This window comes from Physeter macrocephalus, chromosome 5 (assembly GCF_002837175.3).
Source record: "Physeter macrocephalus isolate SW-GA chromosome 5, ASM283717v5, whole genome shotgun sequence".
NCBI classification, from domain to species: Eukaryota; Metazoa; Chordata; class Mammalia; order Artiodactyla; family Physeteridae; genus Physeter; species Physeter macrocephalus.
The window spans coordinates 44,089,601-44,105,746 of NC_041218.1; the positions used below are offsets into that span (position 1 = coordinate 44,089,601).

Genomic DNA, 16,146 nt, shown 5'->3' on the forward strand with positions numbered 1-16,146 from the left:
ACCGGCCAATAGAACTTTCCATAATGATGGAAATATTATATAGTCTCCACTGTCCAAAGTAGTAGCCACTAATCATATCTAGCTATTGAGCACTTGGAATGTATCCAGTGTGACTGAAAAACCGAATTTTTTATTTGGCTTAATTTTAATTAATTTAGTTGCAAACAATCACATATGCCTATTGGTTACCACGCTGAGAAGGCAGCTCCTAGAATATAGTCCCTATTCAAGGTGCTGCCATTTTGTGAATAGCTCTGATATATGAATAACAGGTTCTATTACAATATAACCCAAATAGTGACCAACTTGATGAAAGCATAAAATCTCACGGCTTTCTGAAGACAAACAATTAGGATTCAATTTTGCAATATCTTAGAATCTTAGTCTTTTGAGGAACACACTGAGCCTCGTTCTTTAGAACATGGGGTGACAAATTCCAAACAAAGCAAAACTATCAGGCCCCTAATTAGACTGAAAGAGAAAGGTGACTGAGCCAAGGTCTTTGTTGCTTAAGTTTAAATATGGAAATGATGGGCCAGGACGTAAAGAGAACTGAAATGTGTTTTAAATACAAACTAATAAATTTTCAAACATGCTGACCTCGGAGGCCTAATAACAACCTCACACTGGAATATGATATTACAGTTTACAAAGGACTTTCACATGCAGTCTGTCACTGAGTGCTAAATAGGATGTAGCACAGTCCCTGTTTTATAAATGAAAACTTCATTTTACAAATGAACAGATAGGCCCAAAGTCACATTAATAAGTGACAAAAGAGTGAATTAAATTACGTCTCCCGAGACTAGTGCTCTTTTTGTCATAGCATACCACCATCCTTGTCTTCATCTTCCAGCAAGTTTACTGTCTAACAATTTTGACTTAACATTTTATGCAAGATGCTCAAGATTGATAAAATTAGACTACCCTTATTTTTTCATACCCTGTTCAGCAAAACCTCTTCCTTACAGAATCTAATTCAAGGCTGGAAGCAGAAAAAAATAATATTCAAGATTACAAAAAGCACCAATGATCTTGAAAAGTGATCAGGACATGGTCATCCAATGTTACTATGTGAGCATTTCCTCTTGGTGTGAGGCATGTGTACATACTTGATTATAGAGAGTAACCTGCTAGCTCTGGGTGGAGCTGGTGCACTGCCTGCTCTGAACAAGAATTAAATGGCAGAAACCATATTAAAGAATCAGTAGACTCACCGTGTACCCTCAAAGTTATTACATTTCAACACTCAAGGGCACAGCCTTGGGAATTGGGAACTAAACTGGAATAAAAGAGAAATGGATCTGAAGCCTCAAGAGTGCTTCCATTTCATCCAATGAGAGATCCTGGTACTTAAGACACAATAATCAGGACAGAAAAACTACTCTCTCTTCTCTCTGTAATAATCAAGGCTGTATTTCTTAATACCTTCTCCACTTGTATTACAGAAAACCTGTGAAATTGTGTTCACCAGCAAAGCCTTTCCAATATTAGACACACATGTTGTGTCTTTAAATTCATGTGGAGCCTCCGGGTTTCCAAGAAAAGCCAGATAAAGCCTGTCCTTAAAACAGCCTCTAAATGTCTTAGTGTGAACCCTCCTCAACATCGTTTCCTTTGTTGTTTCGATTTTTATTTCAGACTAACCCACACTGGTCATATTCATGTTCAGACTTCACAGCAACATTTTCAGCTGCCCCGGTCCTACCCTCCAAGCCCACTTCTGCTTCACATCTGTCAAGCACCCTCTTTCCTGGCCCAGGGGTATGGGTCTCTTGCCCTTGTACTCAGCTCCCACTGATGTGACAAAAGTGGGATGGCACCTCGTGGGCCTGGTAAAATGATGGTATTTGTATGGAAAAGATCTCGACAGGAGGAAATGCATCCTCTGCTTTGAAAGAATTTCGAATGCAATTCTGTAAAATTGTGTGGACAGTCAACAAACAGAATTTAACTTGTTTGTGTGAGGGGATTGCTGGCCAATGTTTTCCTTCTTTTCTCTTTATTTATTCCAGTTGTCTTATGAAGCTATTTATACAATTTAAAATAAATTATGGACAGCTAAATCCAATTCACTGAGACTGTTGAGAGAAAATGTTCTAAGCACATACTTAATAATTGCTACGTACATGTACTCTACCCCACTGACAGACTGCTCTGGGCCCTCAGACACAATCAATTATATAGCTACCCTTTAAAACTAAGGAAGATTTGGGCTTCTTCTATTACTTATTCTATTGCCACTCATGAGAAACAACATTTGAGGGAAAGACATTTGTCAAAGTCAGCCCTTGACTTGAAATATGTCACATATTTCTAAAGGCTTGAAAGATGTGTTTTGTCATAGAAGTTAAAACTATGTCTTTTTTCACTTGTCAAGTTGATTTTTATGCAAAATTGTGCCCAGGGTTTGTGAGAGAATGGAGAAATAGACAGCGCATACTCTGCTGGAAAAGTGTAAAACTGTTAGCTCTTATGTTGAGCATTTTGCTCTACTCAGCTTTTACATGGATTACCACATTTACTCCACACAGAATTGGATATGAGGCAGGTCGTATTACTAGTCCACTTAACAGAAAGGGAAACTGAAGCTTGGACATGTTAACAAGTTGCCCAGGGTCACATGGCTGATGACAGACCCGGAACCGCAAAACCAGGACTGAACTCAGGTCTTTCTAATCGCAGCACTCATATTCATAACACCACTAGAAGATCTTTCTAGGGAGCAATACTTATAAGTAGCCCTAAGAAACGTTCTTATCCTTTGATAGGGCAATTCCACATCTAAGGAAATAGTAACGCATGTGGACAAAGACTTTATATATAGGGGTTTCATCACAACGCTATTAAAATGAAAAAAGAAAAGAAAAGAAAAGAAAAAGAAATAACCTAAATTGCCTACAATAGGGGCCTGGTTAGATACATTTAGGTGACCTCTATGATGAAATATTCTATGGCTATTACAATGATGTTTAGGAAATATTAAAATACGAGGAAATGTTCAGGAAGGATTAACTGAGAAAGAGCAAAACTGTTTCAGTCTTGTGTGGTCACACACAGAAAAAAAAAATAACTGAAAATAGATATGCTCAAATATTCATAACAGTCAACTCAGAGTGGTGGCTCTTTTTATTGTCCTCCATATTTTCTACAATGAACACATATCACCTTTCTAAAAAGATAAAAATCACAGTGTATTTTTTAAACAACAAAAAGAACGACATAGGACATATTAATATTTAAATCCAAATTTAGGAACTAGAGTGAGAAAATAAAGAATGGGAGAAAAACAGAGTTTCTGTTTATAGATCTTAGTTATTAAATACTTCTCCAGCTAAAATCTTTCCAATCTGTGGATCGGGGGCCTCCTGACACAGGCTGTGATTTGATTCACTTTATGTTGTCCTCAGATTTCCATGTCATTGATCTACTGATGCTGTGAACTTGACGGCCAGGCGGATGGAATGGATAACAGAATAATTATGCATGCTTCTGCTGTTTACAAAGGAATTTATCAAGAGAAAATAAAAGCATCCTCGTATGCCTTTCAAATTTCAGGGAGGGGCAAAACTATTGTCATTCAATTCCTGTTTATCACACTTAATAATTCAGCATGAGGAAAATCTAATTTATGACACAGTGGAGTTGAATTTTTGTATGTTAATGGAAGATTATGGTCCTTTCCTTAGTCAGTATTCACCGATATCTACATTTATATTCATTTTACAGAATCAGTAGCAGAACGTTATCACTTTCAGTAATTACTGAGATTTATGGCTTTGGCTTCTCTGCTTTCATGGTATTATTCTGTCAGTAATGTTCTGTTTGATGCTGAGTTCTTGGTCAGAAAACACCGCCACCCATTGCTCCAGAGGGAAAACACAGGTTGCACTGCAATTAAGCTTTACCAGGAATGCTCTGCAGGTAAAGAGCACTGGCCTGTGCAGTCCCTTTAAAGCATACTTTCTGTCACAGGAGCTTTTAATTCATGTATCTAGAAATGCTTTTCTGATTTATCCTCCCTGCACTTGGCATCTTTCCTGACAGCAGAGAGGTGCAGGCAGGACTCTTGCTCCGTGGGGTTTGCATAGCTGCATGGTGCAGAGATATGGAAAGAGGACGCCAAGAGCTACTGCAGGGTCCCAGGGAGCTGATGCCGTGCTTGCCAGCACTTTGTCACACCACCTGCCTCCCTTCTCTAACCATTTTATGTACGTGTGCCATGTGTCACTAAGACCCTTTGAAGGCTTTTCCTCATAGCACCCAGCAGAGTACAAGTATCAGAACCCATCTGTGGTCCCTTCCCTCCCTGAAATACAACTTATCACAATTTATCTGCAGGGAAGCCCTCCTCATCTCTTTTCCCTCCCTCAAGTTACAACCACTGCCTCCTGCAAAGCTCTAAGAGAGTAGTCACTAGCCACATGAAGCTATTTAAATGGAAATTTAAGTTAACTACGTTTAAATAAAATTTAAAACTCAGTTCCTCAGTCACACTAGCCACATTTCAAGTGTTCAGTGGCCACATGCGGCTAGTGGCCACCATATTAGACACTTATACCAGTTCCATCACTGCAGAAAGTCCTACTGGTACTGGACGGTGGTACCAAGTATGCAGCTCCATCTATGCTGGAAAACCATCCCTGTCCTCCACAGAGGGATTTATAGGTGTAGTGAGATTAAGATGAAGTTCACTCCTGATGTCTTCCCGGGCACCTACAGAAAAAGTTCAAATTTCTTGGCCTCAAAAAGTCAAGGTCCCTAGCGATCTAGATCACCCCTGTTCCTTCCCCACTCATTCTTTTATCCAGTCACATATGAGTGTCTTATTAACCCTCAGGTTTCCTTCTGCCTTGCTGTTCCTGCCTTGAATGTGCCTCCTTGTCTTTTCCACTGGAAAAGTCAGATGCCTATCCTTTAAGACAGTTCAAATTCCTCCGTGGTTCTCCCTGACTGGCCCAAGAAAAGTTATCCCCTTCCTATTGGGTCTTATCCCCTCCACACCTTTATTCTTGCGCAGACCCTTTGAATCCTAATTACCTCTTTCCCTGTTTCAGGGGGAGGACTGTATCTCGCTCATCCAGCCAAGCACTGTGCCTTGCACACACAGCTCATTAAACATTCAGTGAATCATCAAAAGTGGATGAGAATGGCCTGATAACCTTCACACAGCTTGCACAGGGTCAGACAGTTGGACACCGATATCTGAAGGGCATGAATCCATCCTTGCCCCTACTTGCTGGCCACTGCCTAACATGGCCACGGCATGCAGGCTGCTGGCCACGGCCACCTAGGAACGAAGCTGCTTCTACTAGAACCTTTCCGCTGTCGTTTTCATTTTGAACTTTTTGCACCCGTCTCCTGTATCCCAGAGGATTTCTTTTTAATTTAATGAATGGTGGAAAAAAGGATTTGATGAAAGAATTCTGCATTCATGACACATTTTCGGAAAAGTATATACCTAATATTGTAGGAACAACCTATAGCTCTTCTTGTTACTAAAAAGGCAAGCCTCCAATGCTGCTAAAATGAAAACATCAAACACCTCTCCGCTTCTTAGCAACAGCATACCAAGTGATTTTCCCTCTGTTTTTTTCTGGCATGAGGGCCACCCCTGCCAGAGAGAAGCAAGTGCTCTTGACTTTGCTACCCAAACACAGTTTTGAAGACAGATATATGAACCATTGGGAACTCTCCACACTCTGCTTCTGGGGAAACAGAAGGGCAAGCCAGGAGAGACAGCAGCCAGCCCCATCTGGGAGCCAGAGTCAGAGATCTGGCTTTCCCCTCTGCCACCATGAAGGGTCTTTGGCTGGGCTGTGTTGTTTAAGCTGGAGGTCGGCTTTCCTAGGAACAACACCAGTACAAGACCAGAAAATGACCAGAAAACCACACTGGGGTCCTATGGCTTCGTTGCTCCATATATCTGGAAAGTTCACAGAAGCAAGTGAAGGCATCTCAGGCTTGTTAGTGCCTGGGAATCGATGGGAAAGGCTATGTGAGACAGAGTCCTGGTTAGATGGACACAGTGTGTTTAGCTACCAAGAGCCTACTTAAAATTTCACATATACTTTAACACTTGAATTCTGCCTTGACCTCCCTAACCTGAGTTACATGGAAGTAACCAGAGGGAGTAGGCACGGTCAGTATCCATGTCACATTATACCTAAGAAAACAACTCCACACGTAACTCAGTAGTGGCTACCTTGGTTCTCCTCAATACTACAGTATATGGGCACCCTTACACTTTCACAAAAAAAACCCCACACTCTGACCTAAAAAACAGGGCCCAAACATTCAACACTGTGAACTATGAGGCTGCTTTATTGAGTTGTCAATGAGAGTGCGGGGCAAACTTGCAGAGCCAGCCAGTAGGGAGTCCCTGCTGCCCCCTGCAGACCCTTCCTGTGCTAGCCACAGTTTGGCACTACCGGGGCTTAACTATGGGCGAGAATAATCGAAAGCAAATATTGGCTTAAATATTGGTACCAGGCGGCCTGGGGTTGCCAGGCCAGTACAGCAAGGTCAGGCATTTCTGGATGGGCTTGTGCATTTCATGAACTCTATCCTAAGAGACAGGGCAGGAGACTCTGGGAGGCCAGCTGTTTCTCTGGTTGTGGATCCTGAATTTATCTGCAGTCCAGCTTTCACCACCACACACACACACACACACACACACACACACACACACACACACACACTTGTTAGACCCTGAGCCCACTCCTTAGTGTGAAGAATGAATTCATTGAGCCCTGTTTGTTCCAGACACTAAGAGAGGCACGGAGATGAAGAGAGATGCACCGTACCGAGAAGGGGAAATTGTGCAGATACTAAAAACCAAACTCTTAATGACGTAATGCCTGCTATAACGGGCAGGCAGCTAGAGCAATGGGCAGCTAGAGCAACTAATTCCACAGGGGCGGGCAGGGTGTCCAGAGGTTTCACTGAGTAGGAGAGATGCAGGAACTGGGTCTTGAAGGATCTGTGGAATCATGTTTGGTTAGAGAATGAAGAAAAGGAAATTCCAGGCAAAGAGAGGGGCCCCAGGAAAAGCCCAGTTTCCAGTTACTCTAGAGGTAATAGCCACGGTCAGAAGGCATACCCATGTCACATGATACCTAAGAAAACAATTCCAAGCATAACTCGACAGCGGCTACCTCGGTTCTCCTGAACACTATAAGGGCACAGGGTTTTCAGAGTAAAAGCCCAAGTCACCAGATCTGAGATTTGACAATCATATGACCCAAACTCCAATGTTAAAAAGCAAAAAAAAAGTCCCTGACAGGCAGTCACAGAGCCTGCTCCTGAAGACCTCGTTCCTCACAGAATAGCCTGGCAGGTCTACTGTTAAGGCATTTCTTTCTTTTAGGCATTCCAATTGTCATAATCTCCAACCTTAACTCCTCGCTGTGACACCTGGTGCCACACAGACTCCGTGAGTGTGCTGGTGCCCGTGCTGACTCTTCCACTATCTTCCTGAGCTCCCCACTCAGCCCCGTGTGTTTTCATCTTCTTGCTTTCAGGGTCCTTCCCTCTGTAACTGCTCTCTTCCTGCCTTGACAAGAATAAAAATCCAACTACCAAAATAACAGGGAAATAACCTACCAAACCATTTTTGATAATTATTCACAAGGAACCCCTTTGATTGCCTGGACTCTGTTTCTGTCATGTACACATGGCCTACTTATACGTACTTCCAACCTAAAACCTAGGGACGCTACATTTGCACCTATTTTACATTCCCCAGACACTGAAAAATATTGATTGCTTTAATCCTCATAACACTCCCCAGGGGGCAAATGCCATGATCTACACGGCAGAAACTAGCGTGTTGCGTAGGAGTTCCAGAAATGGGCATCAGCCTCGGACACCCTTCTAAAGCCAGCGATTGTTTGTTTTGGTGGAATAAGAGGTATCTGTGGACACAGAGACCTCCTTGAAAGAGTAGCAATGCTTACGATTTTCCATAGATGCCAATTTTAACAGGAGTCCCTCACACTTGCTTTGAACAGAGACCAAACGACCATCATGCATGTTCTGGAACCTAAAATATTTTCTCCCTTGATAAGGCCATATATCAGATCATATGTGGAAACTACGATTCCTATGCCCATAGTTAAGTTTTCTTGTGTCTTAGGGTCGGGGAAGGTGTGTGCACCATTCTATTTGCCCCACACCCAGGCGCTACGACTTTAAAGGGGCCAAAGCCAAAGACTCTATACACACTAACATGGTTGGAAATACTCCTCTTAGGAAAGATGAGCTACCTTTGCTTGAGTATGAAACACTGGCTCCAGGAAGGGAAAAGCTGATGAACCGACATTTGCTGAGTTGTCACTCATTATTTCAGTTTGGGCAAAGATATCGCACACTCATCAGAGGAAAGAGGAAGCCTGGTCACTACCCCCCTCTAGTGGCCAAGAGTTAGAGCGTCAAGTAACCGTAATTCTTATTCCAGCATTTGCTTCTTACCCTTCACTTTTCCGGGGGAGGCTGGCTGATAAAAGAGAACATAAAAATGGCTGCTTGTCAGAAAATCAATAACTTTTCTCTTAAACACGTTCAATCCATCACTGTCATGCTCACTGTAAAACAATCGTAAGGCTGGTTGGTGGACTAAATCCCTGCGTAATCATGAACGCCTAGGCGGGGTGCCTGCGTGGCGTGGGGAGCAGGTGGGGTATTGGAGGTGCACCCTGCCAGGAGGGCAAGCGAGGTGGATCATCAACGGTAACAGACCAGAAGCTTTTCCATTGTTTGTAACATCTCGTTTTCCTTATGCACTGCATCTAGCTTCACATACTTCTGTTTTTACAAAAAAATCTCAAGTGCAAAAGAGTACCAGACCTTTCACGTGAGCAGGGGAGAATCTCTCTCCCGCATCTGAGGCGGTAACACAATCTGAGGCCGAAGATGCCAGCGTGATGCCAATATTCATCCATGTTCCTACCTCTTCGTTAGTAAAAAAGCAGGTCCCTACAAGTACCAGTATTCATGACTGTGTCTAAACATGGGCTAAAACTAGGTGACGTTCATACGTGGAAAGACCCTCCAGGAACAAGAGGGCACTCTTTTCTCAGAAAAAATCTCAATATCTCTTCTTTGGGGTGACCCGTCTCATCATACTTCTCCCCCGACACAGACAGATACACATCATCTTTGAAACTGTTCCATTCAACTTGAGCAACACTAGCTGAGTGCCTGCTGTGTACAGAGCAACCCTGCTCTAAATTTGAGACATTCACGGTGTGGTGAGGAGGGCAAGACTGGGCAAGGCAGCGGGCAACAAGCAGCACAGTTAAGGAGGCTCAGCCTGGGGCTCCTGTAAGTGCAGGACGGCTCTGGAGAGGGAGCCTCCTTGAACTGCGCTGCCGGGACCCCCTGCTCATCTCTGGGCCCGGGGAGAGGAAAGTGTGGCCACACAGGTGCTCCCACAGGACAGCTATTAGGGAGTCCTGCCTATAGCAGGAGGAGGCAAAGAGCACCGTGGAGTCACCACCTCCGGGTGGAAGCCCCAGCCGTGTCACTTGGGGTACAGTCCTTCCCCTTTCTATGCCGGTGTCCCTTGTATAATCTCTCATAGGATTCTCATGAAAAGTAAGGGAGAAAACAGACTCCGCAGTCCCTAAAGAGGAGAAATTCATCCACACCGGGAAATGAAGGTGAGAGGCGGCCAAGGCGGAACCCCCGGGGTTGGCGTCCTAGCCCAGCTGATGAGGAGGGTGTGGGAAATGGAATGCTGTTTTCTCTTCTCTCTCGCTCTAGGGTGGCATCCCCTCGCCTCTGCTCTTGGGGACTTCTAGCCCTTGCAGCTCCGGGACGGGCCTGCCTGTCTGGACCGCGCCTGCCCACCGAGAGGGCAGTTATCTCGAGAGCTTCTCACAAGGGCGGTGAGGATAATCCACGAAAGCGAAGGCATCCAGCATCTGGAGGCCACACCCCAGCCACACGCAGCAGCCGCCACCAGCCCAGCTGCTTCAAAGGGGCCGATGCTTCCAGGGCCTTTTTCACATTAGGCAGTGGACGGCTGCCAAGCCCCACAAACCCTCTACTACGTGCGCTAATAAAAGGGCGGCAGTGGCGGCCGCCCCTGGAGGATGCTGCGCGGCGGTGAACTTTTTTCAGATGCTGGGTGCCTTTCATCAAGCGTTCGCTGACGAGCCTCCACCATCAACTAGCATTCACATCCAATCACCGTGCAAGGAAGGGCTTTTTGCACTCCACAGTCTATGCAGCTTGGCTGCACAAGGGAAACACAGTCCACCAGACCTACAAGGAGAAGTGTCCTTCCTGAGAGGCCCAGCTCACCCCATCAATGCGAGATGGCACGCAGCTACTCTCAAATCACAGAAAAGAGGTTTAGGGATCAGACATTCCCCAAACCCAAATCATAAACACCCTCTGCCCACCGCTTCCTCACCAGCTCCCCACCCTCTGCTGGAATGACAGCACCCTTGTATAAGCCCCAGAGATGGAATGCGAGGCCTATTTCCTAGAAGCAACTAAGGAGAAATCGCTTTAAAGGCCCCGCAAGGCTCACGGCCCCGAGACTGGAAGAGGTTGCGGTGAGGCAACATTTCCTGAGTACCTGCTACATGCCACGTGCACTGCAAATATGAGCACATATAATTATGACTGCAAAATTTTTAACAGAAGAGAGAACCAAGACCCAAAGAGGTCAAGTAGTTTTTTGTTTGTTTGTTTGTTTGTTTAACATCAGACTGTTTGGTAAGTAGCAATGCTGGGTCTGTGCTCTCTCCCTTACATCTCACTGCCTAATACAGTGCATGCTATTCCTTCCACTGGAATGTTCTCCCCACTTCTCCTGGTTAAAGCCTACTCCTCCTCCTTTTATGCAGGCAAAAAGCTTTCTGAGGGCAGGCTTCCGAGCTCCCCAAACTAGACGAGGATGCTACTAAACATTCTCATGGTGTTCCTGCAGCCTGCAACCATGTCCTTGTGGGACTGATGCCTCCCTCCATCCACCCCACTACTCTCCAGAGTGGGCAGGTTTTGCTCACCATCTTTTGCCAGCCTTGGTGCAGTGCCTGGTCAAGAGTAGATGCTCAAAACCTATTTTTCCAAATGAATCATTTATCAATTTTTTTTTTTTTTTTTTTTTTTTTTTGCGGTACGCGGGCCTCTCACTGTTGTGGCCTCTCCCATTGCGGAGCACAGGCTCCGGACGCGCAGGCTCAGCGGCCATGGCTCACGGGCCCAGCCGCTCCGCGGCATGTGGGATCTTCCCGGACCGGGTCACGAACCCGTGTCCCCTGCATCGGCAGGCAGACCCTCAACCACTGCACCACCAGGGAAGTCCTTATCATGTTTTATAGTCAAGTCCAGATAAAATGACTGCTAAGTCGACAATGAGAAGCAGATGGCTAAATGGCCTGAGAGAGTTTCAAGGAGGAGTGGGCATCCCGTGGATTTCAGTATTACCCACAGCCAAGGGGAAGAAGATCTGGAACTGGCCACTGGATTAGGCACCTGGGAAATGAGTGATGGCCTTAGCAGGAATAGTTTCATGGGAGTGGTGAGGACAGAAATCATCCTGACATGTACTGAAGGTGGAAAATATGTGAAGCACTGACTGAAGACCATTCTTTCAGTAGGCTGGCAGTGAAGGGAAGAAGAGAAATGGGGCAATAGTTTGAAGGGAAGCCAATTATAGCGTGTGTGTGTGTGTGTGTGTGTGTGTGTGTGTGTGTGTGTGTTAGGATCAAGGAGACTTGAACTTGTTTTGCACCAGGGAAAAAGACATCCAAGAGAAGATGTTGAAGTGAAAGTGATGGAGGGGGTTAGGTAATTGGGAGAGTAACGTCATGAAGAAAATAGGTGAGAACGGGGTCAAGAATGCAAGAGAAAGATTGTCCTTTTCTTCACTTACAGTTGCTAGTAAATTCCTAAAGAAAATTCCTGGGGAAAAAACCCATAAAAGTCCCTATGCTTGTACAAGGCACAGTAGGGGAGGGGGTAAAAAACAAGTTTACCTTCTAGATCAGCAGGTGGGTGAAGACTAATGATGCAATGCAAATATCTAGCAAAGAAGCTGGTAGAATTGAATGAAATTAGCAAATGGTGTTTCCAGGAGACAAGGAGTCCAGACAAGGGCAAGAGTAGTACCTCTGGAGAGAGGCAGTTCTGCTCTCTCAGGCCATGCCCTTGGGCACCCATGGCAAACGAACTGAAATAAAACTAAGCCAAATTTTTAATCAGGCAGAAATTTAGTGCTGGTGATATCTGCCTTTAGCTCCTATGGAGAAAGAGATAATATAGCATGTTTTCTAGACCTTAATTTTAAATTGTATGATCTAAAGTTAGTGATGGAACATTTTCCCCAAATTGGAGGACCTGAAATTTAGAACCGTTTTTTGGGGGGTGGCAGGGGGCTTTTCTAGATGCTTTCTTCCTAAATATTTTAATGCTCCCAACTATATAGTAAAAATCTTAATAGCACGCACTGTGGAAACTCATCTTGGTTAAGACAGTGAGTGCTCAAAAAATCCTACCAATAGGCTGGATGACTCATAAACAGTCACAGATTCATAGAATCAAGAGTCTTAAAAGACTTAGCAAACATCGACTCCCTGCAGAAATTCCTTTTATAACATCACTGACAGATGGTCATACATCTGCATCCTGTCTATGACAAGAGCTCAGTAGCTTTTTAGGAATCTCATTCCTGTGATAGACAATTAAGGCTTCTGTTTCTCAGGAAGTTTTCTTATATATTAAGTGAATATGTGTTCTGTAACTTCCACCCACTTGCTCAGATTCTACCTCCTGTTTAACTATGGAATTATTCTTTTCTATTCCAGAGCCCATATATCTTCCCTAAATACATTACAAAAAATAAAAATGTTCCACTTAAAAACTAACTTTGGAGGGACTTCTAGAAATATTCCTATTGTACCATTTTCCACTTGCTGTGCTTTTATTTCGTTTTACGCCTACCAGCTTGAGAATGTCCAGCTTAAGTATAAACCTTCTTTCCATTTTGTTTATTCTTTCAACAAATCTCTACTGAACAGGGAGGGCATTGTGCTCACCTCCAAGTTAGGGGCAAAGACGAAAAAGATAGGGTTTCTACTCCAAACTACATAATGTGCTAAAATAAATTGTAATGAAAGGAGGAAAACGATGAGTGCTATAAAAAGCAGTACGGTATTAGGAAGGGAGTTCAACTGCGCAAGAGAGATTATTTTGTCTTGGAGGACAGGGAATGAGAAGAAATTATAAAAGATTTCAAGGAAGAGGCATCCCTTGAGTTACATCTTACAAGAAAGAGTAAGTTTGACCCAGGCAAAGTGGAAGAAAGGGCTTTTCAGAAAACTCATATCTTAGAAATAATACTTTTGTTTGAAATGCCACATGTGCCATGTGGGGATTCTTGAGCATCAAGAAGAGGAACAGAAATGACAGGAAATCAGCTGGAAAGGTAGGCTGTGCTCATATAATGGACTGCCTTGTATGCCAAGCTATGAAGTATGAGCCTAATTTGGAAACCAGAGGAGTCATTGATAAATTTGAGCAGAAAAGTTATAGAATACAAAGTACACCTCTGCAAAATGAGCTGATAACAGTGTGTTAGATGGGCTGAGGAGGTGGAGATGGGGGATTAAAAGGGGTATTAAGTAGCTATTGCAGATGACTCAACTAAGGATCATGAGAGAAAAAAAAGACACAACCAGGGACTGATCTGGGGAAGCACCAGAAGAAAGTGAGAGGCGATATAAAGCATATGAGATAGGAGGAATACAATCTGCAGAGTTTGTAAAAGGATCTCTCTCATGTTGGGGCAAAAGGGAAAAGAACGGATCAAAAAGTGCCTCTGGAGATTTCAGTCTGGGTTTAAAGTCTATCAACAAATAGGAGGAATGCAGGAGGAGGAGGAGATAGTGGAACGGAGAGACAACAGGTTTATATTTAAACATGCTGAGTTTCTGGAGGAACATCCAGGCAGGAATGCAGGAGGAGGAGGAGAGAGTGGAAAGAAGGAGAGACGACAGGTTTATATTTAAACATGCTGAGTTTCTGGAGGAACATCCAGGCAGTGACTTGATGGTAAATGTGTAGCAACTGGCTCTTGGGGGGTGGGGGAGAGAGAAATTTGCAGCCTATGCCAATTTCTGTAGTGTAAATTCTTCCACTGCAGCTGCTTTCAGGCTACCAGCATGACATCACTGATGACTGAACATGGAGTTGGGAAGAGATTCTAACATTTGGCTCTAGAGAACCACTACAGGCCAGCTCCAGCACACCACTGCACCCAGTAAAAATGTTTAATAGATGTTTGAGAGGGAAGTCAGGAGTTGAGCCGAGAGTGTTCCTTATTGTCCAGTAAACAAAATGTGATTCTTTACAAGACAAAGTTAACATCATGGCTACAGATAGACTTGAGCATCCTTACTGATGTGTTCCAACGTCAGCCAAAAGCCACAAATAAGTTCTCTCATTCTCTGTTACCAACATTCATGCAAACACCATAAAAGAGTGCTGACAGCAACCAATGAGTTTATGCTAGCTTTATTTTTCATAATGTCCTAGGAAGATTCCTCCTTTAACATTTACCACTGTTTTGCCTACCATGAAATGGTAACTAAGTGTTTTGCTAAATCAATAAAGTTTGCTTTGTTTCATTGCCAACTTTGCAAGAACCTCGGGGCTGGGCTGCCTAATGTTTTATAACGACTCCTAATAATGCTGCTCAGTCAATCATAGTACGCAATTTGGCTTAAAAAAGAAAACACTATATGCTCCTCTTTATCTCTTTCCAGCTGTATAAAAATCTAGCAACATGACTGATCACTCTTGGGGCAGTCAATGATGCTTTGAGGCTATTGTGTGGAAGAAGAAATTAAAAGGTGAAAAAAGTGAATAGCCCATATAAAAGTAATGGTTGAAAATCACACACTGGGGAAGAATATAGGAGGAAAGAGGACAAAAAAGAATGGTCAAAAAGGATTTTACCATGACTCAACAGTGAAAAGTTATAATTTCTCACCCATATCTTTCCAGTGATAGCACAGATATCATCATATGCCTTCTTCGGGATACAGCAGCCAGTTAAGTATTTTTGTGCAACTACTTCTTATAATAATTCTTAAAGGGACATAAACACTTCATTCCCCACACAGCAGCCAAATTTTCTTTTAAAAGTATAAAACAAATCATAGCACTCCTCTAATCAAAAGTTTCCAAAGATGTCTCATCACATTAAAAATACAGTCTACCTAAGCCCTAATCATGGTCCACATGCCCTTGATGATCTAAGCCCTTCCTGCTTTACATTCTCATCTCTATTTACCAGCCTTAGCTCACTACCTTCCACCCCGGCTGGACTTCCTTTTTTTCCTTAAATAGGCAGATCATGGCAGGTAAAATTGCTCAAATTGTTTCAACTTCTTAAGAGTGCATCTATTGTGCTTGTGTGTGTTAGTTTAGCCAAACTCTTGCTGCCTCTGGCTGGAATGATCTTCCAGTCTCACTGGAGAGGAGTGCCTTGTGCCTTTTCAATCTTCAGGCCAATATTACCTCCTCAGACATTCCTTCTCTAACCACCTACCTAAAATAACCCCCACTCCCACCTACCACCCTCTCTCAAATCAGAAATTATACTATTTAGTTGATTACTAGTTTATTTTTGGTTGCTCTCCCCAACTAGAATGTAAGCTCCATGAGGGACCTTGTCTATCTAATTTCCTGCTAAATCCCCAGCATCTAGCATATTCATTAGCATATAGAAGGTGCTCAATAAACATTTTTGGGATGAAGAATGCTCCTACTCCCATTAGATAGACGGACACATTTTTATGAAAGAAAAACAAAAGAATGACCAACCAGTCCTGTCTCCTCCATCCAGTCCTCCATTATTCTAAAATAATGCCCTGCCACCATGAATCCACGTTAAAGTAATGCAACAGGTTGAATAATTTAAATGCATGATTTGGGATCCTGCATAGAACCAGAGACAGGCCATTTTAAAGAAACACCAAGATTGTGTGTGCTGGGACTTCCCTGGTGGCGCGGTGGTTAAGAATCTGTCTGCCAACGCAGGGGACATGGGTTTGAGCCTTGGTCCGGGAAGATCCCACATGCCGTGGAGCAACTAAGCCCGTGCGCCACAACTACTGAGCCTGTGCG

At 43.7% G+C, this 16,146-nt stretch overlaps 1 protein-coding gene across 2 annotated transcripts in view; it reads right to left on the reverse strand.

Moving 5' to 3' along the window:
- Positions 1-16,146, reverse strand: part of BMPER (BMP binding endothelial regulator) — a 270,991-nt gene that overhangs the window by 11,716 nt on the left and 243,129 nt on the right. The window lies entirely within an intron of this gene.